This window comes from Prionailurus viverrinus, chromosome B2 (assembly GCF_022837055.1).
Source record: "Prionailurus viverrinus isolate Anna chromosome B2, UM_Priviv_1.0, whole genome shotgun sequence".
NCBI classification, from domain to species: Eukaryota; Metazoa; Chordata; class Mammalia; order Carnivora; family Felidae; genus Prionailurus; species Prionailurus viverrinus.
The window spans coordinates 122,969,401-122,995,905 of record NC_062565.1 but is presented as its reverse complement, the minus strand read 5'-3'; the positions used below and the strand labels follow the sequence as shown (position 1 = coordinate 122,995,905).

Genomic DNA, 26,505 nt, shown 5'->3' with positions numbered 1-26,505 from the left:
AAGAGAGAATGCAAAATCCCCCAAGTGGTAAATAATTGAGTAAATATAAAAGATTAGGTTTGTTGCTTTCACAAAGCAGCTGAGTGGTTAAATAAATTATGGTATATTCACACAATGAGGTATTACCCAACAATAAAAAGGGACGACTTCCATATATGAAAACATGGATGAATTTCATAGACATTTAATTGAGTGAAAGAAGCCAAGCACAAAAAAAGCACATATTGTGTGATTCCATTTACATGAACTCTTAGAATAGGTAAAACTATTCTATAGTAAGGAGATTTTTGTTTCTGGAGCAAAAGGTAGTGGACTGACCATAAAAGGGGATGAAGAAACTTTCTGGGTAAATGGAAATAGTCTGTATCTTGATTTAGGTGATGGGTACACACAGGTATATATTTGTCAAAAGTAACCCACCTGTTCATACAAAAATGAATGAATATTATTAGATACAAATTATACCTCAATAACATTTACTTATCAAAAACAGAATAGGGTAAGGAGAAATATTTAATTTGATAAACACTTATAGAGTGCCCACAGGCTTCAGTTACTATCCAGATGGAGACAGAGCAGAGTCAAATGAGATTCAGCTCTTACCCTATCGTCTTACTGGAGGCTGCCAGAGAGCAAATGAGTGATTTCAGAAGATTACAATGAATATTGAGAAAGGTACATACAAAGGCAAATCCTTATCAGTCTGGGATATCAGAGAAGCTTCCTTGAAGGAAATGAAGTTTTTAGATGTTGAATGCAGTTACTGGCAGTGAGGATGAAAACATGTGAATGATATCAGCTGGTTAACCTTTGAAGATGTGAGTGATTAATCAAGTGCAGTAATGTGGGGTATAACTTGAACAAAACAGGACAAAATCCTTTTCCTCAAAGGGTCTTGCTAGAGAGAGAGAAATGTGAAATCGTAGTTCAATGTGATTTATGAAATATAAACACTCCTTGAAAATATGTATATTCAGTTCTTATGAAAGCTGGGTTATTATTCATATCAATAATAGTCTCAGTTGTTTACATACTCTTGGCTGAACTTGAGGTAGGTGTTTATCCAACTATAGAACAAATGTAAGATCCAAACTACACAGCAAAATATCTGGGTGGTTAGTATCACAGGGAGCTGTTATAGCTTTGCCTAAAAATACCAATTTATGTTAACAATATATGTCTAAATTCAGATTTTGATACATGCAGATTTGACAATAAGATAATTAAAAGCTCTAATCTCCCTGCAGTTAAAATGGCTAACGATAGTCTTTAAGAGAGAAATGCTCAAGATACATAGTTTAAGTTGTGACTGTTCTTTTTCAGAGCCAGAACGTTTCTAGAGCAGCTATCATCTTAGATATGTTAAATGGCTTCATTTTGTGTTTGCACATTCCTAATAGAACTTGCCCAAGATAAAGGCTCACCTTTAGCAAATATAAATTCAAGAAACATAATTCCACTAGTTAGGTTGCATAAAACCATAGAATATTGTTATGACCTTTGCTGTGGAAAGAGGTCATGAGTTCCATGTCAGAACATGTGACAACGTAACACTGTGCTTCCTGGACAACTACTCCTCCCCAGAAAAATGTGACTAATGATTATAGCCTCAACAAGCATTTGTGAACCAAATGCAATGACATTTTAAAATTGCTAGGACAAAGACATGCACATAGCATCATCCCATTTGCATTTCCTCCTTCCTTTATAGGAAAATAATTCCAGAGTTGTATTTATCTGTTTTCCTTTAAATAGCATTTTAGGGGCACCTGCGTGGCTCAGTTGGTCAAGTGTCTGACTTTAGCTCAGGTCATGATCTCATGGTTCGTGAGTTCGAGCCCCGCATCAGGCTCTGAGATGCTGACAGCTCGGAGCCTGGAGCCTGCCTCAGATTCTGTGTCTCCCTCTCTCTCGGCCCCTCCCCCGCTCCACATTCTCCCCCCCCCCCAATAAATAAATAAATAAATAAATAAATAAACATTAAAAAATTTAAAATAAATAACATTTTAAAACGTTGACTTGCATGAGAGTCAGCTATAAATTTAATGGAGAAAGGGGGCGCCTGGGTGGTTCAGTTGGTTAAGTATCTGACTCTCAATTTAGGCTCAGGTCATGATCTCACAGTCATGGTCTTACAGCTGACATTGAGTCCCAGCTCTGTGCTGACAGCGTGGAGCCTGCTTGGGATTCTCTCTCTCCTTCTCTCTCTTCCCGATCCCTGCTCATGCTACCTCTCTCTCTCTCTCAAAATAAATAAACATTTAAAAAATAAACTTAATGGAAAAAGAAATTGTATAACCATCTATTTAGTAAGCATTCTTAACGTTTTTCATTCCAACCCCTCCTCCCAAATTACAGTTTGATTCTGTCCTAAAATTTTAAGTTTAAAAATAAAGAATGAGGGGCGCCTGGGTGGCTCAGTCAGTTAAGTATCCGACTTCAGCTGAGGTCATGATCTCGCGGTCCATGAGTTCGAGCCCCATGTCAGGCTCTGTGCTGACAGCTCAGAGCCTGGAGCCTGCATTGGATTTTGTGTCTCCCTCTCTCTCTGCCCTTCCCCCACTCAAGCTCTGTCTCTCTCTGTCTCTCAAAAAATGAATAAATATTAAAAAAAATTTTAATAAAAAAATAAATAAAAATAAAGAATGAAAATTTTATTTTTAATAAATAAAAATTATCAATTTAGGACTTTTGGTGAGATCAAGAGACTAAAATCTTCAAAGTGTTTCTCAAAGACTTAACATTTTCTCAAACTCTACAGTGCAAAAAAAAGTAGGGGAGATCTATTTCTATCTATTTCTACAATAATAGACAAATATAGCACAGTACTTGTATAATTTTAACTTTGGAAACAGAAATTAAAATTTATTATCTTAAATTTTTCTCTTCCTCTGTTCTTAATGCTAGCAATATATCTTAATGCTTTATATAAATAAGTAAATATGTATGTATATTTTGAAGTAATTAGGCTCCCAAGAAAATTCTTTTTTTTAATTTTTTAAATGTTTATTTATTTTTAAGAGATAGAGAGGCAGAGGGTAAGCAGGGGAGGGCCAGAGAGAGAGGGAGACACAGAATCTGAAGCAGGCTCCAGGCTCTGAACTGTCAGCACAGAGCCCGACGTGGGGCTCGAACCCACCAACCGCAAGATCATGACCTAAGCCAAGGTCAGATGCTTAACCGACTGAGCCACCCAGATGCACCCAAGGAAATTCTTACAGTACTTTTAAATGCACGTACTTTTATGGCTCATATGATATATTTTAATCTAAAGCTTCCCTGTTCTAAAATTTTCCATAAATTCAACAATATATCATGGACATATTTCTCTGATGGTACATTCTAATCTCTTCATTTTTAATGAGATAAACTAATACATTTATATATATATTTTTATTAATATTTTTATTTTTTATTTTTGAGAGAAAGAGCAAGAGAGACAGAGTGTGAGTGGGGGAAGGGCAGAGAGAGAGGGAGACACAGAATCTGAAGTGGGCTCCAGGCTCTGAGCTGTCAGCACCAAACCCGAATGCACAAACCACAAGATCACGACCTGAGTCAAAGTTGGGCACTTAACCAACTTAGCCACCCAGGCGCACCTAAAATACATTTCGTAAATGACACATATGCTTTCAACTTGTTACAAGATGATGTACTGCAATAAACATTATTATACATATATTTTTTGCACTTTTAAAAAGTATTTCTTTAGATTAAATTCCTAAATATTGAATTGCTGGGCCATAAGATGTACACATGTTCGAATTTATAGGCACCACCAAATTACCCTCTAGAAATAATGTTTGAAAAAAAATATTGACAAATGGCTTCTATATGGAAGTTGATAATTGTTTGTGGCTTGAATTTTTTCCTCTTAGTTTACTATATAGATATAGATAACCACACACATATAAACATATGCATATATATTTTAAAACACATAAATATGTATATTCTTTATTATATACAACTCATAATGAATTATGTATGTGTGTGTGTATGTGTGTGTATGTGTGTGTGTGTCTAAGATTTCCAAATCTCCATTAGAATAGATTCTTCATTCATTCATATGTCATCATGAGGCTCCTGTCTGGCTGGGAATAATAAATGTTTCAAACGGTTTTTCTTTATTATGAGAGGTTATGCTTAATTGGAAAAAACTATTTTAGGTGTGGAGGAAACAGGGTGGAAGAGATTCCTTACATTTAAAAAAATGCCCTTTCAATATTGCAAAAAATAGAAAATATAACCTGAAACAGCTGAGTGTTATCATTTGGGGACTGGCTGGTATAGTAGTTTCCTTTTGCTGCTATAACAAATCACCACAAATTTGGTGTCTTATAGCAACACTTTTTTTTTTATCTTACAGTTCTGGAGGTCAGAAGCCCAAAAGGATTCTTACAAAGTGGCTTAGTCCATTCAGGCTTCCATAACAAAATACCATATGCAGGCTGACTTAAAAACAACAGAAATTTATTTCTCACCTTTCCAGAGCCTGCAACTTCCAAGATCAAGGCATCCTCAGCCTTGGTATCTGGTGAGAGTTTGCTTCCTGGTTCATAAGTGGCTATGATCTCACTGTGTCCTCACAGGCAGTGGGTGAAGGAGTTCTCCAAGGTCTATTTATCAGGGAGCTGATCCCATTCATGAGGACTGCATCCTCATGACCTAATCATCTCCCAAAGGTCCCACGTCCAAATACCAACATATGGGGGTTAAGTTTCAGCATACAAATTTGGGGGAGACAAATATTCAGTTTAGAGTATGAGAGTAAAGTCAAATCGTTGGCAGGGCTGGTTCCTTTAGAAGTTCTAAGGGAAAACCCATATTCTTGCTTTTTCAACTTCTAAAGGCCACCTGCCTTCTTTGGCTAATGGTCTTTTCCTTAACCCCAACCTCTTACATCTGTCATCGTATCTACTAGTGCCTTTGACCTTTTTTTTCCTCTCTCTCTCTCTCTCTCTCTCTCTTATAAGGATCATTGTGATTATATTTAAGGCACAACCAGCTAATCCAGGGTGATCTCAACTTGGTCATGCCTGTAAAGTTCCCTTTGCCATATAAGGTAACATATTTATAAATTCCAGGGATTGGGACATGGACATCTTGGCAGGGAATGGGGGAGGAGGCATTATTCTGTCTACCACTGTTGGTGAAGGGCACATGGGCCAGATTAGAGCGCCGGGTGGGAAGAGATGGGTAACAGCAATGAATGGACCAAACATCTATGTGAAGCAGGCCCAGGACCTGTTGATCTGATGTGCCAGCTCCACATGAGGTTCTTATCCTTTGATGTAGGAGCTCTAAAGTAGACATAGGAATGTTCAAGGGGGGGAACCCAAATTCCACATCCTCACATGTGGCTCCTTTTTTAGTTCAAGAGGAGTCTGGAGCAAGCTCCTATGTAGTATAAAGTCCTTGAACAGTGATAATTCTGTGCCTCATTCCATCACTGACTTACTCATTTACTAAAACATTTTCCCTCTAAAAAGGCATGTTTTGTCGGACATAAAGATATATATTTACATGCATGTTTGCTGTTCTTCTCCCCTTTCCAAAAAATCATTTAAGGCAACTAACAATTTAAGACAGATTTTATAGCAGAAACAGAAATATTAAATTAGATCCAAGAAGAAATGCTTAAAATTAAAATATAATCATTGTGCATAATAAATCATTGTGCTTTGAGGGAATGAATTGCTTCATTTTGGTCATCCATGTGATTTCCCTAAACTCACTGTATCCATAAGGGTACCAGGGAAATCGTAAGATTAAAAACTTAGAGATGGCTAAGACAGTCTCACACTGTATTACTAAGCTTTTGCTACCTAAAGTTGTTCTATAACTACTTTTTATTTTCTCAAAACTGTCTCTGATTTCCTAATCAATTACGTTATCAAGAGATTCAGTAAAATCTTAAATGATTCTGTCTAGTTATCAGAAAGATGATTTGGGGAGGAACTCTAACTATAGGAAAGGCAGAGATGTAGTGACATAAGGAGACTCTTTGTTGGACAGGTAAGTCCTTCTCTGGATTGACTTTCTGCTTTTTAAATACACTGAGCACAATGAGTGGAAAATTAAATACATTAAAACATCCCATTACATTAGTGAATTTAGTGCCTACTTTCTCTGTATATTAATCAATGGATTTTTCAAGGGCCAAAGCTCCTAAAATAGGTTACTCATTGCTCTGATAATGAGGTACATTAGCTATGTTTTCCTATATTCTGTATTCTTGATTCTCTGGCATCTGGGGCCTTGCTGACTGGGGACAGACTGTCCTTTCCAGGGCTAGCTAATTCTTAGAGATAATACATGTGAACATATCTTCCATATATAAACCATCCAATCCTGAGTTCAGACCCCACCTGCTTCCTTGTGTTAAAATCTTGCAGTCTGGAGCCCTGTCCCTTCTGCTGTAAATTACCTTACAGCCAAGGACTAGACAATGAGGAACCACCCGTGTAGCTCAGGGTTAGCCTAAATTATTCAAAGCAGCCAATCCTAAACCTGCTCAGCTTGTTTACTCTGCTTCCCCCACTCCTTCCTGCAAAAACCACAGTAAAGGCTCTCATTCATCTTTCTTTTCCCTCAGTTCTGCCTCCTACAGACCTTGGTGCTTCCCCCCACATGGCTCTGAATGGTGTGGTGTGCCCAGTCCTCTTGGGAACTGTGTGCAATGAACTATCTTTTCAATAGCAATCATCCCTGATCTACTGGCCTCACCATACCTGAATAAAATCCAAATCCTGCATACATTTAAAACATAAAGTAGGCAAAAGGAAACAGAAGACCATACTTTGTGATGGGCAATTTCTGAGTGGATTTTTTGGTATGATGTCCAAGGGGATGGTTGAGGTGATAGGAAAGCACCATTTTGTTTGCTGAGTTTTGGAATTCTGGGGCAGGAAAAATAAAGAGATGTCTGACATGGTTTTTTCCCATATTGAAATTCCAACAAATTCAATGACAAATCAGAAAAACCTGCAGAAGGCAGGTAGGAAATTTGGAGAATTGTTTGATACAGCCTTCTTATGTTTTGGGATTAGAGGGCTGTTTACTAAAATTTCCCTGATCCTGTAAATTCAGACTGTGTAGGCAGCCATTAAACTTGATTTTTCTAAAAAAAAAAAGCTAATATTATAAAAGTGTTGCTTTTTTTTTAATTTTGGGAGAGAGAGAGAGCATGAGTGAGCGAGGGGCAGAGAAAGAGGAAGAGAGAGAGAGACCCATGAGGGGCAGAGAGAGAAAGAGAGAAAGTGAGAAAGAGAGAGGATGTGCAAAGCCCAAAGCGGTCTTCAGGCTCACCCAAAGCAGGGCCTGGGCTCACTCCATGTGGGGCTCAAACTCACAAACCATGAAATCATGACCTGAGCAGAAGTCAGATGCTTAACTGACTGTGCCACCCAGGTGCCCCTAAAAGTGTTGCTTTTTCAGAAACAGTTGCCATCATAATTGATGCAGAGTCTGTTACCCCTCATGGAAGGACTATTTTCAGCCAGAATACCTCAGTGCCCTGAGTTTACTGTGTTATTAGTGGCAAGATTTCCCTTGGCTCAGTTGAACTGAGTTTGGGCTTTGAGTCTTCAGGAACCTTTGACACAAGAATTGAAGAAAAATCATCTGGAAAGGATCCTGGATTTATAACAAATGTGCTCATAGTTAAGTCAAACATCCCACCTAAGAAATTTTGTCCCGTTCAATGATAGAGCTATAAAATATCACATTACACAGAGTCAGGCCAAATTCTAGGTCTTTAAAAAAATTCATGTAAAGTATAAAATTGTATTCTATCTTGCAAATGTAGAATAGCCCTTGATTGTATAATAAAAAGGAATTATAATATTGCTCTTTTTATTTGAACTTATATGATTTCTATCTACAATACTGAATCCGACATACTTCCTACATTATATGCATATAAAGATTATAATTTAGTTAGAAGTTGGGGTAATTATTCCTATTTGTAACTCTGCCTCTTCCTAACATTTTTTTCCTCACCATCTGCAGTCTAATCTCAAAACCTAAAGCTATTGTTTTGTTTTTCTGTAAAACACTGTATTAGGCAAACAAACCTGTGTGAGTCTAGTCCCCATCCATAGGTTAGGTGCTCCATATCTATCTGTGTACTGATTGGCTGAGTGATGGAGAGTGTTCACAGCATGGAACTGTGGCTCTGCAGCCCTCCAGGCTCTGTGTTTGATCCTGCCAGCTGAGTTACATAACAGAAAACATTGCTGCAGCACCAATGGACACATGTTCCAGAAATTCTCTACTGGGAACCCCGCCTTGAGATTTGGTGCTAAGATCTGCATGTAGGTGATGATGGAGTCTGTAGCACTAGTCAAGATTTCTTTAAATCTTTAAAGTCTGGCTGGTTTTGTGAGGCCAAAGTTGTTTGTATGATAGTACCAGATTTAATATTTCTCTGCTTGCACAAGGTAACATTTAAGTAAATACTTCTACTTTGACTCATCAAACAATATCCCATTTTTCTTTTGAATTTCCTTTCTATTGACTGAAAGCGCTGAAAACTCTGATTAGTAGTGCATATTTTTTGTGTTGCTTTCAAAATAGCCATCAGAGTAGCTAATGTATTTCTTTAATTACCTTTTCTGGTGCTTACACATATTCCCTGTAATATGGGAAAGAAAGCAATGAATTATAAAGACTGAGTATATCCGAGATGCATGTAAATTTGGAATCACAGAAAGGCTACTGAGTGAATTTGAAATTGCTCTGTTAAAGAACTGGCCTTGGACAGGACTCTTCTTTGGCCAAGCCGCATACACTAGTGACCTTCTTTCTCTCTTTCATCCTTTTCTTGGTGCTCCTCTCACCTGATTCACCAACTCCAGTCCTTTGCAGATATAAAGAACATTCAAGCATGCTTCCTCGGCTTCCACCATTGAACCACTCTCCAGGAGTCAGTTTGACACTTCCTCCCCTCTCTTCTCAATGCACACATCCATAGCTGCAGGAAAGAGGAAATCCTGCTTCTGTTCTAGGGCAAGGGAACCCTGTTGTATGGCTGACTTAATCCAGCCTCCCCATCTGGGGTAAGGAAGCCAACCAACACATGCTTACTGATGAACAGAAAATCTTTATTGGCTGGACAGAGTTGGACATTAAATGTAAATAACTCACTTTGACTAATATTATTATTATTTCAAACAAAGTATTAAAATGGTTAATTGATAGTATAAAGCGTAAAACGGAGTACATCAAGAAGGAGTTCTGAGAACACTCTAAGGAACATTTTATTCATAGCTCAAGGTCATTCAAAAAGCTGAATTTACCTTTCTTTCCAAAAGGAATGCCTTTGGCATAATGGATGGCATTGCCTACTGGCATAATAGATGGCGTCCTTGACTTATTATTTATTTTAATGAAAATATCATTAATGTTTCACAAGTAGGAGATATGTTGCCAGAGTCTTTGATATTAACGAGGTTTCCTTTTTTAATCATTTCCTAAGAGATTTTATTAAGTCAAGAATAGTTACTGACTTATAAAATGTTTCATACTCTTTTACATATATTGAAATCATCATGTAATTTGGTAGTGGTAGTACCAGATATAAGATTAGATACAAAAGATATTTTAAAACTAAAAGAATCAGGCTTTATGAGAAATTGGGGTAAGACAGAAAAGAGGTTGATGCAGAAGAGGTGACCATGGTATTATTTAACATGTTCTTAAAATAGAAAAACACTGAAAAAAACTATTCAACAATAATAAATTGGTTTACTGTATCATAAGGCAAGTAAGTCGGTTATGTAGGGTCACAAATAAATTAAATATCTTACTTGTAGTCACATAGTTAGTGGTAGAACAGTGACTTGACCCCAGAGTATTAGTGATTTGAACCTATTTTGTCCTAGAGACTGTATCCTTAACCACTACACCATAATACTTTCCATCAGGAGAACAGTATTCAACCAGGAAAGGCACAAATATACATTTATCCATCTGGCTTAATATTCACAGTGCACTGTGAAACAATTTTTTTTAATTTATAATTTTATGGTATTATGCCTTTTAATAAAAATACACTGGGGGTGCTGGGTGGTTCAGTTGGTTAAGCACCTGACTTTGGTTCAGATCATTATTTCATGGTTAGTGAGTTCAAGTGCCGCTTCATGCATGAGCTCAAGCCCCATTTCAGTCTCTGTGCCGACAGTGCAGTTCCTGCATGGGATTCTGTCTCTCTCCTTCTCTCTCCCCCTCTCTCTCTGCCCCTCATGGGATTTTCTCTCTCCTTCTCTCTGTCCTTCGCTCATCCATGCCCTCTCTCTCTCTCTCTCTCTCTCTCTCTCTCAAAACTAAATAAATAATCAAACAAACAAACAAACAAAAAGACTGATATTTACACAGGAAATGTAGAAAAGTCTACAATAGTTTACACTAAAATGAAGAATAGATAACAAGAATCAAGAATGCAGAAAGTTATTTGGCTTAGTAAGTTTAAAGTAAATATGGTACAGTTAACAAATAACCCCCAAATCCGAGGAGCTCATCAATTACACAGTTATAGATTGACCAAGGTTTTGCTCCAAGAGTACTTTATTTTGAGACCAAGGCAGAAGGTATAGGCCTTCTATGACACGCTATTCTAGAAGAGAGGACAAAAATGTTGGTATAACTAGGCAATTACTCTTACAGATTCTGCTTGAAAGAGTATTATGTTACTTCTACATATATTTCACTGGCCCAAATGAAGTACATTGCCAAACCTGAAGTCAATGGGGCAGGATGCATAATTTTTGGGCTTAAAGAAGGGTCAGGTTAAAAACCCGGCAGAAAAAAAGTAGCACGTTATTTCCACAATAATACAATCTATAAAATAATTGCCAGGATCACCTAACTAATTTCCTGGAGAATGTTTCTTTGTCTTGGATTCAATTTTGATAGGTTAGACACATAAATATAGACAGCATCTTAACGGACATAAAAATTAAGTTCCTTTTATAGTTATTGAAGATTAATTGGTAAAAAGATACATAATATTCATTATAAATGCATCATAATTATCACAAACTATATATATAAACATATATAGGAAAATTTATTTTGTGTTATATATTTTTTGAATGTTCTCCAGAGTAACTAGGCTGCTTCTCAGCTTTTCTTATCATGTGTTCAGGAATCCTCTTTCTCACATCTAGGGTTAGGGTTAGGATTAGGGTTAGGTTTAGATTTAGGGTTAGGGTTAGAGTTATGGTAATGGTTAAGGTTAGGGGTGGTGGTTAGAGGTAGAGTTAGGATTAGGGTATGTCATGACATCCTGTATTTCAGAGTCCTCTCCAGAGAATAAAACCCTAGACTTCCTCTTGGATCAGAACAGACATTGCTGTCTACACGGACCTTACTCAAGGAAGAATGTGTGACTCTAAATATCTTTAAATCACAGTAATAATTTAAATCATGATAGCCAAAAATATTCTCAAAACATCTGTAAAAATTATATTGCAATTTTTTTTAACATTTATTTATTTTCGAGACAGAGAGAGACAGAGCATGAACAGGGGAGGGGCAGAGAGAGAGGGAGACACAGAATCCGAAGCAGGCTCCAGGCTCTGAGCTGTCAGCACACAGCCCGACGCGGGGCTCGAACTCACGGACCGTGAGATCATGACCTGAGCCAAAGTCGGACGCTCAACTGCCTGAGCCACCCAGGTGCCCCAGTATATCACAATTTTTTTAAAAAATTAATGTACCCTGAAAATGGTTTGCCACCTATTTAAAAGATGTCAAAAATATTGGGCCAGTTTTCAGGAAGTCCAGAATTAGTCATGGTTGAATATAAGTTAGAGAACAAAACATACAAGCATGTATATATAAATAGTATCCAGTGAAATATCTGAGTTGAAATTGCTAATAAAATGAAAACAATTATTTGATATGAAGTATTATATTCTAAAACTGCAATGTTTTTATATAGCAAAATGTATGATGCATAAACAACTGTTAGTAGACCTTCCTTAAGATTAATGTGAAAGAAAAATATATTTTTTTATATAAATATACCTGGGGCCACTTGGATGGTTCAGTCTGTTTAGCATTCAAGTCTTGATTTTGGCCCAGGTCATGATCCCAGGGTTTGGAATCCATGCCTCCATCAGGCTCTATGTTGAATGGAGCCTGCTTATGATTTTCTCTCTCTCTCTCTCTCTCTCTCTCTCTCTCTCTCTTCCCCTTTCCACCATTCATGTTCTCTCTCTCTAAAATAAAATTTAAAAAATTACCTTATTAAAACAATAACACTTTAAAATCACCCAACTATGGATCTTACTTATGAATCATTTCAAATTTATAGCAACATCTGACAGAAATATTGCTTGTATTTTAGAAATAACAGCATGACCGGTGAAAACAGTAAAAGATGACTTAGATTATTATAGAAATTTCTGATTCAATTATGAGCAGATTTACATCCTAATCAGGTAGTCAAAGCTCCAATACACACATACATTATGAGGAATTAAATAATATTGGAATTAAATAATAATAATAACACTATAATATTATATATCTCAGTGAAAATGTTTTATATATATATGTGTGTGTATATATATTATATATATATAATGTTATCCTAACATATATCCTAGCATATATATATTAGGAGATATTGTGCAGCCATAAAAAGAATGAAATCTTGCCACCTGCAACAACATGGATGCATCTAGAGGGTATAATGCTAAGTGAAATAAGTCAGTCAGAGAGAGACAAATACTATATGATTTCATTCATATGTGGAATTTATGAAACAAAACAAAGAAAAAAGCCAAAGAAAAACAAGAGTCAAGTATAGAGAACAAACTGGTGGTTGACAGAGGGTTGGTGGTGGGGTGATGGGTGAAATAGGTGAAGGGGGGGTTAAGAGTACACTTATGATGAGCACTGAGTAACAGAAAATTGTTGAATCACTGTAATTGTATATCTGAAATGAATATAGTTCTGTACATTAATTATACTAGAATTAAAAATAAATAAATTATTATGTATTTCAGAATGTATATAATAGAGACCCAAACTGTGTGGAGCTGATCATTACAATTGAAAAGTAGCAAAGATTATTATAGGCTGTACTTTTTCACAAAAACCCCCAAAGCGAACATATCTTTCCTTTCAAACCTCCTCTCCTCCTGCATCCCTTCTCTACTATTCAGGCTACAAAATGTGAGCTCATCTCCTATTCCTCTCTCCCACTTATTGCCATAATAAATTACTGGTCAAAGCTTGTTGACCCTATTTCTGAGATAATTTTCTCTTTTGTAGAAGGCTCCCCACTTGTACCCCAACTGGTTTGTTTTCCCCCCAGGCATTTCCTCCTCTCCAATTAATCCTATACTTTGCTGCTAGGAGGTATCATTCTAAAATTCATCTGGTTATATAACCTGTGTCTAAAAATCTTTACTAGGTCCGGGCTGCATTTGGAACGAATCCAAATCTTTCTGCTTTAGCATTCAAGGATCGCCAGAAGCTGGCTGCAGGTTATGTTTCTAAATGTACCTCTTTCTAAATTCTACTTTCTTCCTACACATGGGAAATCTCACCTTTCATCCCCGTTCCCCACAGTCTCAGCCTCCAGACCTCTGCTTCTGTTGTCCTATCTGAATACCCTTCCCTAGGTCTCTGCTTGTCATAGTCCTTTTCAGACTGCAAAGAGGGATTCAGAGCTTATCTCCTTCATATGGGTTTCCAAGATTTACCCTCATAATTCTTTTCTCCCATTAGACACAACGAAAATATTTTTAACTAAGAAAAAATGAAAGTGCACAAGACAATAGATTGCCTTCAGGATTCTAGTCAATTTCTTAAATCAAAGATTACTAAATAAGAATATCAAGAGTAACAAGAATAATAAGAATATCAGAGAGAGCTCTACAATTGGAGAAAGACTTCCCTAGAAAAATAAATACCTAAATGGCTTTCAACACATGTTTCATTAACTATGAAGTCTTGAAGAACATAAAGGCAGTAAGAATAATAAAAAGTTAGCTTGGAAAGCGGTTAAAAGAAGGAGGAGAGTCCTAGGTACAAAAGTGATGCCAACATGTTGTCTCCTAGGCTTTTCTTCATCCTATTTTCTTTGACTTCCTCTTTTGCCAAGTAACATGTGTCATGATCTAATTCTTGCTCTTGTCTCAGTATTATTTTCTTTGCCAAAACCTGAAGTGGAAAGTTTCCTTCGGAAGTTTCAGTTTCCATATGCTCCACAGGGTCATGGTTAAGATCCTGAACTTCACTGTACCCACCATAAACTGCCTGAAACCATGGCCTTGACAGAGTTCATGTGGGAAGGGAAGACTCCCACTGACTTTATCTGGCGTAGTTCTAACAAAGTTAATGACTTGAACAGAAAACAACACCATTCTTAGGCACCATCCTCCCTAGAAAGACTTAGGAATGAGGAAATAAAGTGCAGAATTCTCTTAGGGAAAATAGCCTTCTAAGAAAAGGAAAAAAGAAGAGGGCTCTTTTTTTTTGAGGGGGGTGGTGGGTAAAGTTGACAAGGGAACAAGAGAGAGGAGCTGTCAAGGCCAATGCACATAACATATTTTTAAAAGTTCACAGAATGCTGCCAAGTAGCTTTTCTGAGTGTGTTGAGCCATGTTTTTCATTGTTTCATTTCATTTTCTGTCTGTACATTTTGTGCCTTTTATCCCCAAATGCATACCCATCACTGAAACTCCAATAAAAGACTCTTATAATTTTAAATTGAGAAAATATCTCCATGGCTAAAGTTTTTATACACTAAATAATTACTAAATATTTACCAGCCCACATTTCCCTCTTTAGTTGGCCCACCCTGCCACATGGGGATGTTCTGACTGTAAAATGGATGAGCTCACCATTCTTTTCTACTTGCTCAGTAGAAACAGTTATTTAAATCATCTGATGGGCAGCTGACTTTAGTAGGTACTTTCTCCAGTTAAAATGGTGTCTGTAACCACGAGCCTGACTTAGAAATCAATTTGTTGTAAAATGTTTCCCAGGTGTTTATTGTTCGGATTTGTAAAAACATCTTTTCTCAAAAGTGGGTACCATAAATGCCAGTCAACTGGCAAAAATCAATGAACTCATAATGTAATTTAGATTTATTTCTAGTAAAAGTAGGCTTAGTTCAAGTCTCCTGTTGCTAGAGGCACCCTTGTCCTGGGTAAGGATAGGAAGGGACAGAAATAAAGTACAGAGCAAAGAGTAAGAAGAGATAAAAGTTGGAACCTCTCTCATCTTAATCAAAGCCCATCTAAGACAAAATTTTGAAACAAGAAGCTGATCTGGCACCACCCTGTATCTTTTTCTCAAACCCAGGCCCAGTCTTCATGCTACCCTAAGAATTTCCCACACCTTTATGCCATCCCATCCTCCATGCTCCCTTTCTCTCAAATTAAAAACCTTATTCTTTCAGTGGATTATCTCAGGTAGGAATTAAGATAAGCCAATCATCTAAAATAATTTATGCTAAGTTAAAACTATTTATAAAATTACTCTTGACTGATGTTTGCAATCTCAAAAGAAGATCCTTATTAGTCTAACTAGCTCACTAATTTAAGAACTTTCCACTGATGTAATAAAACGACTATTTCAAAATTTCCAAGCCTTTTCAGGAAGACATCAATCTCATTTTAGAACTGGAAAGAAAGTTTCTATCAGGGTGGGGCTGGGAAAAGAATGGGGGCAACCCAATTGTGGTCCTTTGAAAGCATATGAGGTTTTTAAGTAAATAACAGTTTATAATCACTTTAACATAAATACCTACATACTCAGAAGTCCCTTTTTGTTGGCACTTTATAATGGAAGGGGAAAAGGGGGGGGCATGGAAGTTTTTTCAAAGACTGTAGTATTTCTATTCAAAAGGAAAAATTAGAGTCCAGAGGGAAATGCTATCAATAAATTGATCTTCTAGGCTTAGAGATGGTTGCTTATGTTTTATTGGGAAACTCTTAGAGAACATCTAGAATAAGGCTAAAACAAAATATTGAGAAATGGATAAATATTATCTTCTTAGGGAGATGTGTATTGTAATAGAAAACAAAGTGGTCAATCAAAATGATGAATTCCCAACTCACAGTGTTAAGACTCACAGTCTTTGAACTCGTGGTGGTGGCCCCTGAAATCATCCCACCTGTATAACTGTCTATTTTGCCTACTAGAAAAGCATCAAGGCTATTGCATTGGTCACTTTTATGAAATATTTTGGGTCAGTTACCAGTAATGCACTCTATAGATTCATTATGCCTTTTGCCAAGCCTTATAGCATTAACAGTTTTTAACTTAATTGATCCTTAGTTTATCAATTAAGTTAAATTGATCCTTAGATCACATTGATTCTATAGTCATACAAGAACAAAGAACACTTACTCAATAGGAAAACTCTACACCGTGTGCCTTTTGTAAATTATTTTCCAATGCCCTTTCCCTAAGCCCAAACCTGGATCGAATACTATCTATTCCTAAAAATATAATCTATCATTGATATGTTCACTTCATTTGTATTTTAAATATGACAAATCTGACAGATTTTAAGAAAAATATAACTTGCAATTGCAAATTCTAATAGATACTGGAAAACTTACTCAAGCATTTTGGTCTGCTTCAATTCTGTTAATATAGTTTCAAGTTTTGTGTTAAAAACAAACTCATTTTCTTGTTACATTTTTCTATTCTTAGTAGGTTCTTTGCTCAAATAATTTATATTTTATAGAGGTCTGAATCAGGGATATAAGATAAAAACTGTGATATTTGCCAGAAAAGTTCAATATAAGTTTATTACACCTCATTGATTTGCTTACTTTGGTAATTAAAAGCAAAGTTCTGGAAAATAGAATTTTGTTATCTAATACTGAGGAAGGCGGAGAAAAAAATTGGTATCACTTTTTTATAGGAAATTATTTCGTGAAATAAATTGAATTAAAATTGTTACATCTTTCCATTATTATTTTCTTTTCCTTTTACGGAATGCATTTCTTATGGAACAGTAGTAGAATAACATTTTAAATCTTGACTAGTTCAAGTCAATTTCACAAACATGGAGCACTTATTATGTGCAAGGTACCATAAAATACTCTACGGGGGATTCAAAGATAAATAAGACAAAATCCCTGAAGCTAAAGAATTTGCCATCTACCAGAAAGAAAAACAAAGAACAAAAATAATGAAACACAAGGCTAACCGGAGAGAGCTCTTTGGCTGAATGCAAAACGCATGGTCTTAATTCCCAAACATACCTGCTTTTGGTGTGGCTGTGACATTTAGTAACAATGTGTCTTTGCACAAATTACATAAATATTTTGAACATAATTTTATTCTTATGCAAAGAAGTGATATCAATAATTACCTAAAAATCTTCTTGTAAGACTTTCGGAGAGTACTAGATGTAAAGTGCCCAGTGAACAGCAGATGTCCCAGGTCAGTTTCCCTGGAAAGAAGATCCTGAAGTGAAAATTTCCATACAGAAAGCTTATTATGGTGTGCTTTCAGAATTGACAGCTGTGGGGGAGCAAAGGAAGCAGGAGTGGGCAGAGGGAGAAGGTGGGTTACAAAACAGTTTCAACAAAGACCTTGGCTAAGAACACAAGGAGCTCGGGGTGCTGGATGGTCCTGTAGAGTTCTCTCAGACTGGGACAAGGGAGTGAGGCCTTTAGAGCCCTACATGTAAAGTCATTGCAAGCAGACTAACTGTGGGAAAAGAGGCATGACCTTGGAAGAGGCAACTCTCTTCAGAGGCAGCTTTTTTCAGTGAAGAGCAATTATTGGAGTTGAAGGAAGGGAGTCTCAACTGGGAGTTGTCAGCCTTCAGTGCCTCTAGTAGCAGGGATATGAGAGCTTAACTCCTAATAGGTGAGATAGTAGGGGGAGAGGAGGAAGAATCTGGGTGGCATACCACACAGTCTATTTTAAATGTAAGCATCAATTTTCTTGACACCTTTTAAAAAATATAGACAATCATAAAAAAATTGGGAAACATAGGAAACATTTAAAAAATTTATATCAATCATAACCCCACAACACAATTAACATTTTGGCATACGTCTTCCTAATATTTTAAGCATATTTATTTTCTAGAATATTTATTCTCTGGAATAATGGCATTATTCTGGAAAAATTATTTTGTTTCCTTTTTTTTTATACTGTGAATATTTTCTCATGTAAGTAAGTACTCTTTTAAAAGATTATTTTGGCTTTATTGTCTATTATAAGGATATTCCAAAAATTTGTTGAACTAAAACTATGTTGTTAGACACTTAGGTTTTACATTTTTTTAAATTTACAAAATGTCATACTAAACAATATTACACATATATATCTGGCTATTTCCTTAGGAAAAAAATCACAGATGAAACTGCAGAGACTATTTGCATTGCCAAGGTTTTGATACATGTTGCCAAATTATCCTCTGAAAATTCCTACCGACAATGTTTGAGACTTTCTCTTCCCTCACCCCTGACAAGATTGGGAATTATCATTCTTCTTAATCTGTCCCAGTATTAAAAATAGAATTTTATCATTGATACATACAAATGCAATGACAGTAGAAGCCAAAGAGTATCTATGGAGATTTAAAAGTGGAAGGGATTACAACAAATAAGAGAGAATGAGAAAAGCCTTCTAAGAAAAGAAGATAGATGATATGGACCTTAAGTAATAGACAGGATTTCAACAAATATAAATGGAAGGGATCCCAGAAAGAGAAAACATCAGGAACAAACACAACCTTAGGAAATAGTGATTACCCTGGTTTGATTAGAATGTAAGCAAGAAATAAGACAAAGTAGAATGGATCATAAAGTAACACAAAAATGGTAAGTAGAGTTCAAACTTGGACAATAATCAATAATTGCCTGACATTGGTGTTGATAACAATTTGGAAGCTATGATTAGTTAATTTATTTGTTCAAGAAGCCTTTATTTATCGCCTTCAATATGCCAAGTGCTTGTGTCACTGATGAAAGCACACAGAAGTTCCTGCATTCTGGAGCAAATTGGAAGAAGCACATAGAAAGAGAAGAGGACCATAAAAATATTATTTTTACAAAACTGGAGAATAAAAAGCCAGGTAAGATGCAAAGGAGTGCAAAAGAACAAGCAAAAACAAAAACAGAAATCAGGAGACTGAAATGCCATGGACACCAAAGGAGGAATGTTGAAATGGTTTTAAGAATCAAAACAGAAAAAAAAAACAAAACTGAGGATAATAAAACAGAAAAAATCTGAGGATAATAAAAACAGAAAAAAAATTATTGGTTTGGCAATTTAGGAATAATCAGTAACATTTTAAAGAGTATTTTTTACAGGGATAGGAAAGGAAGGCAAATTGTATGGGAGTAAAGTAAATAACATGGAAGTGGGAGAAACAGAATCTCCAAACCTATCATTCAAAAATGGATAGTTTAGAGAATTTGAGTGACAGAATGTGATCAGGAGAAAGGACCAATGTTACAGGAAGAGTTTTTTCAATTAAATCCCAGGTATCTAGGAATAAATTTTAAAATGTTAATTAAAACGGTGTTAAATATCTGTTAGTTAAGTCAATTATACAATCTTCCTGCTGAGCATAATTTAAGAAGGCCTGAAAAGGGGAGAGGTTACTATGTCTGTGAATGAGAAGACCCACCATTTTATAGATGTCAGTTTCCTCCAAACTAATACATTAATTCAATGCAATTCCAAAAAAAAAAAAAAAATCCCAAGATGTTTCACGGAACATTGCAAGTCAATTCTAGTAGTCACACAATTAGTAAATGAATGGACTTGTTCCACCAGATTTCACCATACATAAGCCCCAGTGTGGCATTGGTAAATATTAGGTAAAATGGCCAACTAGAATAGACTTATATGTTCATATATGATATATTGATACATGAGAGGGTAGTATTTTAAATAAATAATGAAAGGTGGTCTATTAAGAAGGATAAAATTTAAAGTAGATGCCTACATTATAGCATACATTATAGCAGAAAAAATAATTTTGGTAGGTATAAAAAACATAACAACAAGTTTTTAAACCTTTAAAAGAATCAAAAGAAAATCTAGTAGTATCAGTTTATAACCTCAGGTGAGGGAAGGCCTTATTAAATAGAATACAAAAGCCAAAAATGATAGCATAAAAGATATATGACCTTGATTTTATTAAGATGTAAAAAGACACCATAAACATAGCTGAAATATAAGCAAGAGACTGTAAGAAAATTAAGCTGCGTGATATTATAACAAAGAATTAGCACCTGTAATATATAAAAACTCTTAACAGTCACTGAGAAAAAGACAAATAGAAATCAGATCAATAATCAGTTCACAAAAACAACAAAAGGCAAACAACTGTTAAACATGAAAAACATGCTCATCCACATCAGTAATGATGGAAAAAATACCAGTTGGAAAAGTGAGATAATAGTTTTTAACCTAGACTACCTCAAATTTAGAAGAATTTAAAATATCAAAAATTAATGAGGTAGAATTTGATCTTAGGTCTTTTTGACTTCAAAGGTCCTATTCTTTTTTTTTAAGTTTTTATTTTAAATCCCAGTTAGTTAACATACAGTGTAATATTAGTTTCAGGGTACAATATAGTGATTCATACACTTCCATACAACACCTGGTGCTGCTCACAACAGGTGCACTGTTTAATCCCCATCACCTATTTAACCCATCACCTACCCACCTCCCCTCTGGTAACCATCAGTTCTCTATAATTAAGAGTCTGTTTCTTGGTTTACCTTTCTCTCTCTCTCTCTCTCTCTCTCTCTCTCTCTCTCTCTCTCTCTCTCTTTTCCCCTTTGCTCATTTGTTTTGGTTCTTAAATTCCACATATGAGTGAAATCATATGGTATTTGTCTTTCTCTGACTTATTTTGCTTAGCATATACTCTCTAGCTCCATCCATGTCATTGAAAATGGCAAGATTTCATTCTTTTTTATGGCTAAAAGTCCATTGCATATATAATGTCACATCTTCTTTACTCATTCACCAGTCAATGGACACTTGAGCTATTTCCATAATTTGGCTATTATAGATAATATTGCCATAAACATTGAGGTTCAGGTCCCTTTGAATTAGTATTTTTGTGTTCTTTGGGTAAATACCTTGTAGTGCAATTGCTGTAGCATAGGGTAGTTCTATTTTTAACTTTTTGAGGAAAATCCATACTGTTTTTCAGAGTAGCTGCACCAGTTTGCATTCCCACTAACAGCCCAAAAGTTTCTGCTTTCTCTGCATCCTCAGAGATGCAGAGATGCAGAGATGTTGTTTGCTGTTAATTTTAGCCATTCTGACAGGTGTAAGGTGACATCTCATTGTAGTTTTGATTTATACTTCCTGATGATAAGTGATATTGAACATTTTTTCATATATCTGTTGGTCATCTGTATGTCTTCTTTGTAAAAATGTCTATTCATTTCCTCTGCCCATTTTATAATTGGATGATTTGTTTTTGGGTGTTGATTTTTATAAATTCTTACAGATTTGGATACAATCCTTTATTTGCAAATATCTTCTCCCCTTACGTAGGTTGCCCCTTAATTTTGTTGACTGTTTCCTTCACTTTGCAGAAGCGTTTTATTTTTATAAAGTCCCAATAGTTTATTTTTGCTTTTGTTTCCCTTGCCTCAGGAAATAATATATCTAGAAAGAAGTTGCTATGGCCAATGTCAAAGAGGTTACTGCTTGTGTTCTCCTTTAGGATTTTTATGGTTTAATGTCTCACATTTAGATCTTTAATCTATTTTGAATTTATTTTTGTGTTTTGTGTAAGGAAGTGGTCCAGTTTCATTCTTTTGCATGTTGCTGTCCAGTTTTCCCAAAACCATTTGTTAAAAGACTATTATTTTTTCTTTCTTTGTTGAAGATTAATTGACCATATGGTTGTGTGTTCATTTCTTGGTTTTCTATTCTGTTCTATTGATCTATGGGTCTCTTTTTGTGCCAGTACCATACTGTTTTGATCAGTACAGTTTGGCTATTTGGGGTGTTGTGTAGTTCCAAACAAATTTTAGGATTGTTTTTTTCTAGCTCTCTGAAAAATGCTGTTGGCATTTTGGCTCTTATCCTGATTAGTAGAAATCAGGAAATAGATGAAGCAGGAAAGTAAAATTTGTGGAGGAAAAAGGAAATATTAGAGTTTGAGATATTAGCAATAAAATAGTTTTAAATAATGATGAAATTTAAGTTCTGATCACAAAGAGAGTGGCTATATTGTATGGAAATGGAAATTGGTTTTTGGAAAGATCATAAGAGGTAAGACCATAGTATTGGAAGAAACAGCAAAAGTAGTGTTGAAATCATTGTGTTGACAAGAAGAATGAAGATTAGCCATGTGCTCTGTATTGAAGCTATGGAGAAATGGTGGAGGGTTCCTTGGATATCAGCTGATTGTAAAAATGAAGCATGAGTATGTTCATGTTAGATGCAATTCACATAGCAAAGTCTGGGATGGGGGCACCTGGGTGGCTCAGTCACTTAAGCGTCCGACTTCAGCTCAGGTAATGATCTTGCAGTTTGTGAGTTCAAGCCTCACATTGGGGACTGTGCTGGTAGGTCAGATCCTGGAGCATGCTTCAGATTCTGTGTCTCCTCTCTCTCTGCCCCTCCCCCACTCATTCTCTCCCTCCCTCTCTCTCAAAAATAAATTAAGAAAAGTAAAGTCTGGGATGTTTAGAGATGTGGTGGGAAAAGTATTTATGAAGAACATGAGAACCCCACCTCCATGGTTCATGAATGTATAGAAAAGAGACAAGAGGCTTCCATTAGAAATATTTTTATAGTATCCCATGATATTGAACATTGTAATAATAATTATTAATAGCATTAAGTATTGATTATTAGTATTTGCTATGATTATAGCATGATATTGATTCCATTTTATTTTGAATATAATAATAATTTTGTACCTATTGAACATCAGTAGTTGGAAACTACAGTTACTATATAAAGGAACATTTTAACCAAATAGATGCCTTCTCCCATACATTGCTTCCCTGTGTCTCAGATTTTCAATAGTTTAAAGTTTATGAGAAAGTTAAAAATAAAAAAGTCAGAAAGCTGAACTATTCCTACTCTTAAATATTATCCTGTCAAACACTGCAAAATTACCAGGGGTATCTTACTCCTCCACATGTTCTCAGATCCTTGGTTTGTGTCTTGCTATTTCTAAGTGGCCTAATCAGAATTCTCTAATAATAATCCTTATTATAGACCATGGTGATTACTTTTTAGAAAGACATAATTTATAACTGAATTCTTAATCTTTAAGAGTTAAAGATTTGTAATGAGAACTCCAGTAGTGTACGTGGTAGATCGGAGTCAATCACCAAAAGGAAGTAAGAAATGCGTGTGCCACAGTAAGGGGGCATCATCCTCTCTCGCCTCTCCCTTAGTGATGGGGACATTGCAATGTTCAAAAATCCACAAAATGTCACAGTTTTAGGCCAAAGTCTTCAAGACCCAAACTGGCTGCTGTGGATTATAAAGAACTTTTTAAAAAGGAAAACCACCACATGCCTTCTTCCCCCAAGACTATGGGGGCAAACGTCCAATGCTCACCATGAAATAGTGTGTGTAAAGATCAACCCTGGAATTAAAAAGCAAATAAACGAAACACTTTATAGGGCCAAACTCAAAAGGACTGTACTGTTCTCTGGACAGAAATGAGGCTGAAGGCTGGTATTTCAAAAGAGCCACAAATTCTCTATCTGTCCCAAATGGGAAATAATAATTTTATTGAATAATAAATTAAAAATGAATCCCCTTCTTTGTCCTTATAACTTAGTAAGTACTTATGATGTGGTCTCTGTAGCCAGAGTGCAATTCTTCACTTAATGAATGAAAGAAGTGTGTGTGAGTCTGTGTGTACAATTATCCAAGATGAAAGAGTAGGAACAAAGTGAAAAAAATATTTCAAGAAATTGAATTTCTGAATAAAAAACAAATGTTCTTTAAGGATTTCAGGTATGCTAGTGGTGTTGGCATTACCCCATAATATTTTAATTTCCATGAGCAAGAAGCACAAGCAGCTTTGAGTACCTCTCTATCTCCATTCACAAGAAGAAAATACATTTACAAAGATCAGTTTAGGATTTTACTGCTTTTGGCCAAACACCATTTGAAGACTTATAGAGTAAAAAGTCTATGTCATATGATTATTCAAATAAGGATCAAGAAGGGACAAAGTTGAATTCTTCCTTAATAGGTAATACTTCAAAATGTATTTAATGGGGCGCCTGGGTGGCGCAGTCGGTTGGGCGTCCGACTTCAGCCAGGTCACGATCTCGCGGTCCGTGAGTTCGAGCCCCGTGTCGGGCTCTGGGCTGATGGCTCAGAGCCTGGAGCCTGTTTCAGATTCTGTGCCTCCCTCTCTCTCTGCCCCTCCCCCATTCATGCTCTGTCTCTCTCTGTCCCAAAAATAAATAAAAAACATTGAAAAAAAAATTTCAAAATGTATTTAATGAAAATAATTTATAACAAAAACAAGTAATTATGCTATTTATCTGTAATGTGAAATTTCTGTTCTTATTTTTAAATGATTAGGGTATATGAGAGAGTTTTGATAGTTCTATGCAATTCTTATCACACAATAAATAGCTTACCTTTTCTGTGTTAGTTTTGAGTGGATGCTAGTTTTATATACTGCCATGAATATTCTGGCTGTGTTCCAAATGTGCATAGAAGACTAAAATCTAGTGTAAAAGGCCCACTAGCCCAAAGAGTTTATACACATACAGAATCTTTGAAATGAGGAATGGGGAGACACCTACTTTGAACTGTCATCTGTGAACAGGATTTAGAACAGGTTACTGGAAAGTAATTTTCCTTAAGCCTTGGGAGTCACATTACAGTGTGAGAATTTGGTGCAATATAAGAATCGTCTTCTAAGAACAATATATATACGAACACACATGTAACATTGTGTACAATGTTTCATAGGGTTCACAGATGCTTTGAACTTACCCATAAACCCTTTGGGAGCCCAAATACTCCAGGTTAAGAATGCCTGATGGTTTATCTGAGTTCAAAATATAAAGTTGCCTAGATAGGACAATCAACTGAAATATATATTCATTGTAGAAAACTTAGAAAATATTAAAAAGCACAAATAATTGCATGTGATTCCATGTGAATGATAAAATCACTATGATCCCATCACACACAGATAAGCCTGCCTAACATTTGGGTGTATATCTTTCCAGTCTCTTTTCCAAATAAAAAAATACTTTTTCCATGAATAGCACATTACTGCACATAACATTTAATTATAGCTTTTTGATTCAAGTATTATGATTATATCCCCATGCTATCAAATATTCAGTGACATAATTATATTTCATCAAAATGCAAGTATTTATTAAAAACCAAGTTTTTATTGGGGCGCCTGGGTTGCTCAGTCAGTTAAGCATCCGACTTTGGCTCAGGTCATGATCTCGTGGTTTGTGAGTTCAAGCCCTGCGTCGGGCTCTATGCTAAAAGCTCAGAGCATGGAGCCTGCTTCAGATTCTGTGTCTCCTCTCTCTGCCCCTCCTATGCTCATGCTCTGTATCTCTGTTTCTTAATAATAAATAAACGTTAAAATTTTTTTTTTAAAAACAAGTTTTTATTATAAAACATTTTTTATTTCTTAACATTAACATTTCTAATTTTTTATTTCTATAATCACTACTACTACAGGAATAATTCCTTGTATGACCCATGCTTGTTTACCAGGATCACTTTCTCGTAATGTAGCAGGATTCTTGCACAGAGAGTCGTGACACAGAGGCTTTTCTTTCCAGGAAGCAACTTTATTCATGCCAGCAGGGCTCAGCTGGGTTCATACCCAAAGAACTGAGCCCCGAACGCCACATGGAGTAGTTTTTTTTATATATATTCTACTTCTTTGTCTCCCATATATGGTAACACACAAAGATGCAGTCTGATCAAGTGGTCTCATCTTACAAGGTCGTGAGGGATGTTGTCACATACGTGTATAGCCAGGTTGCCTTGAGGTTTTCTTGAGGTTGTTTTTTCTTTTTTCTTTCCTTAGGGAGGGGACCCTATCACATTACATCTTCTAAAACCACCTTATCCTAATGGCCAACATATTAAACACTGAGTTTTAATCAAAGTACTTAATACTTGTTCAAGAAATATCATGTAATATGTAAGAAAGGAATATAGCCTATTCTAGATATAGTATAAATTGGGCAGGTAATTCTTCTGGATCACTTTGGTTTGGTTTGCTGGGATGTGGTCAGGATTTTGAATTGTGTAATCATTTACCAGTAGATCTAATGGAGGGTGGTTCAAACTCTATACAAATTCAACTTCCTGTGATGCTGAGAAATAAATGTTGAAGAGCCATTTTTTTTCTTATAATTGTTTGTGTTTTCCATATGTCTAGCCCGGTTTATCTTACCCAAATCATGCTTTCTTTCTGTCTTTGCACAAGGCATGAAGTACTTACTAGAAAGGATGACAGGCAGGGAGACAGAGCCTAAGGGCTCTCTCAGAGCTAAAAATCTT

At 35.9% G+C, this 26,505-nt stretch overlaps 1 protein-coding gene across 2 annotated transcripts in view; it reads right to left on the bottom strand.

Annotated features, from left to right (window-relative positions):
- The window catches only part of PDE7B (phosphodiesterase 7B), a 584,077-nt gene that overhangs the window by 391,511 nt on the left and 166,061 nt on the right, over window positions 1-26,505 (bottom strand). The window contains exons 2-3 of one of the 2 annotated variants that reach the window (XM_047860045.1): window positions 17,900-17,907; window positions 17,354-17,434 (exon numbers count right to left, since the gene is read on the bottom strand). The exons of the other annotated variant lie outside the window; for it this stretch is intronic. The gene's annotated coding sequence lies outside the window, so the exon portion shown is untranslated. The remainder of the gene's footprint in view (window positions 1-17,353; window positions 17,435-17,899; window positions 17,908-26,505) is intronic. 2 annotated transcript variants of the gene reach the window in all.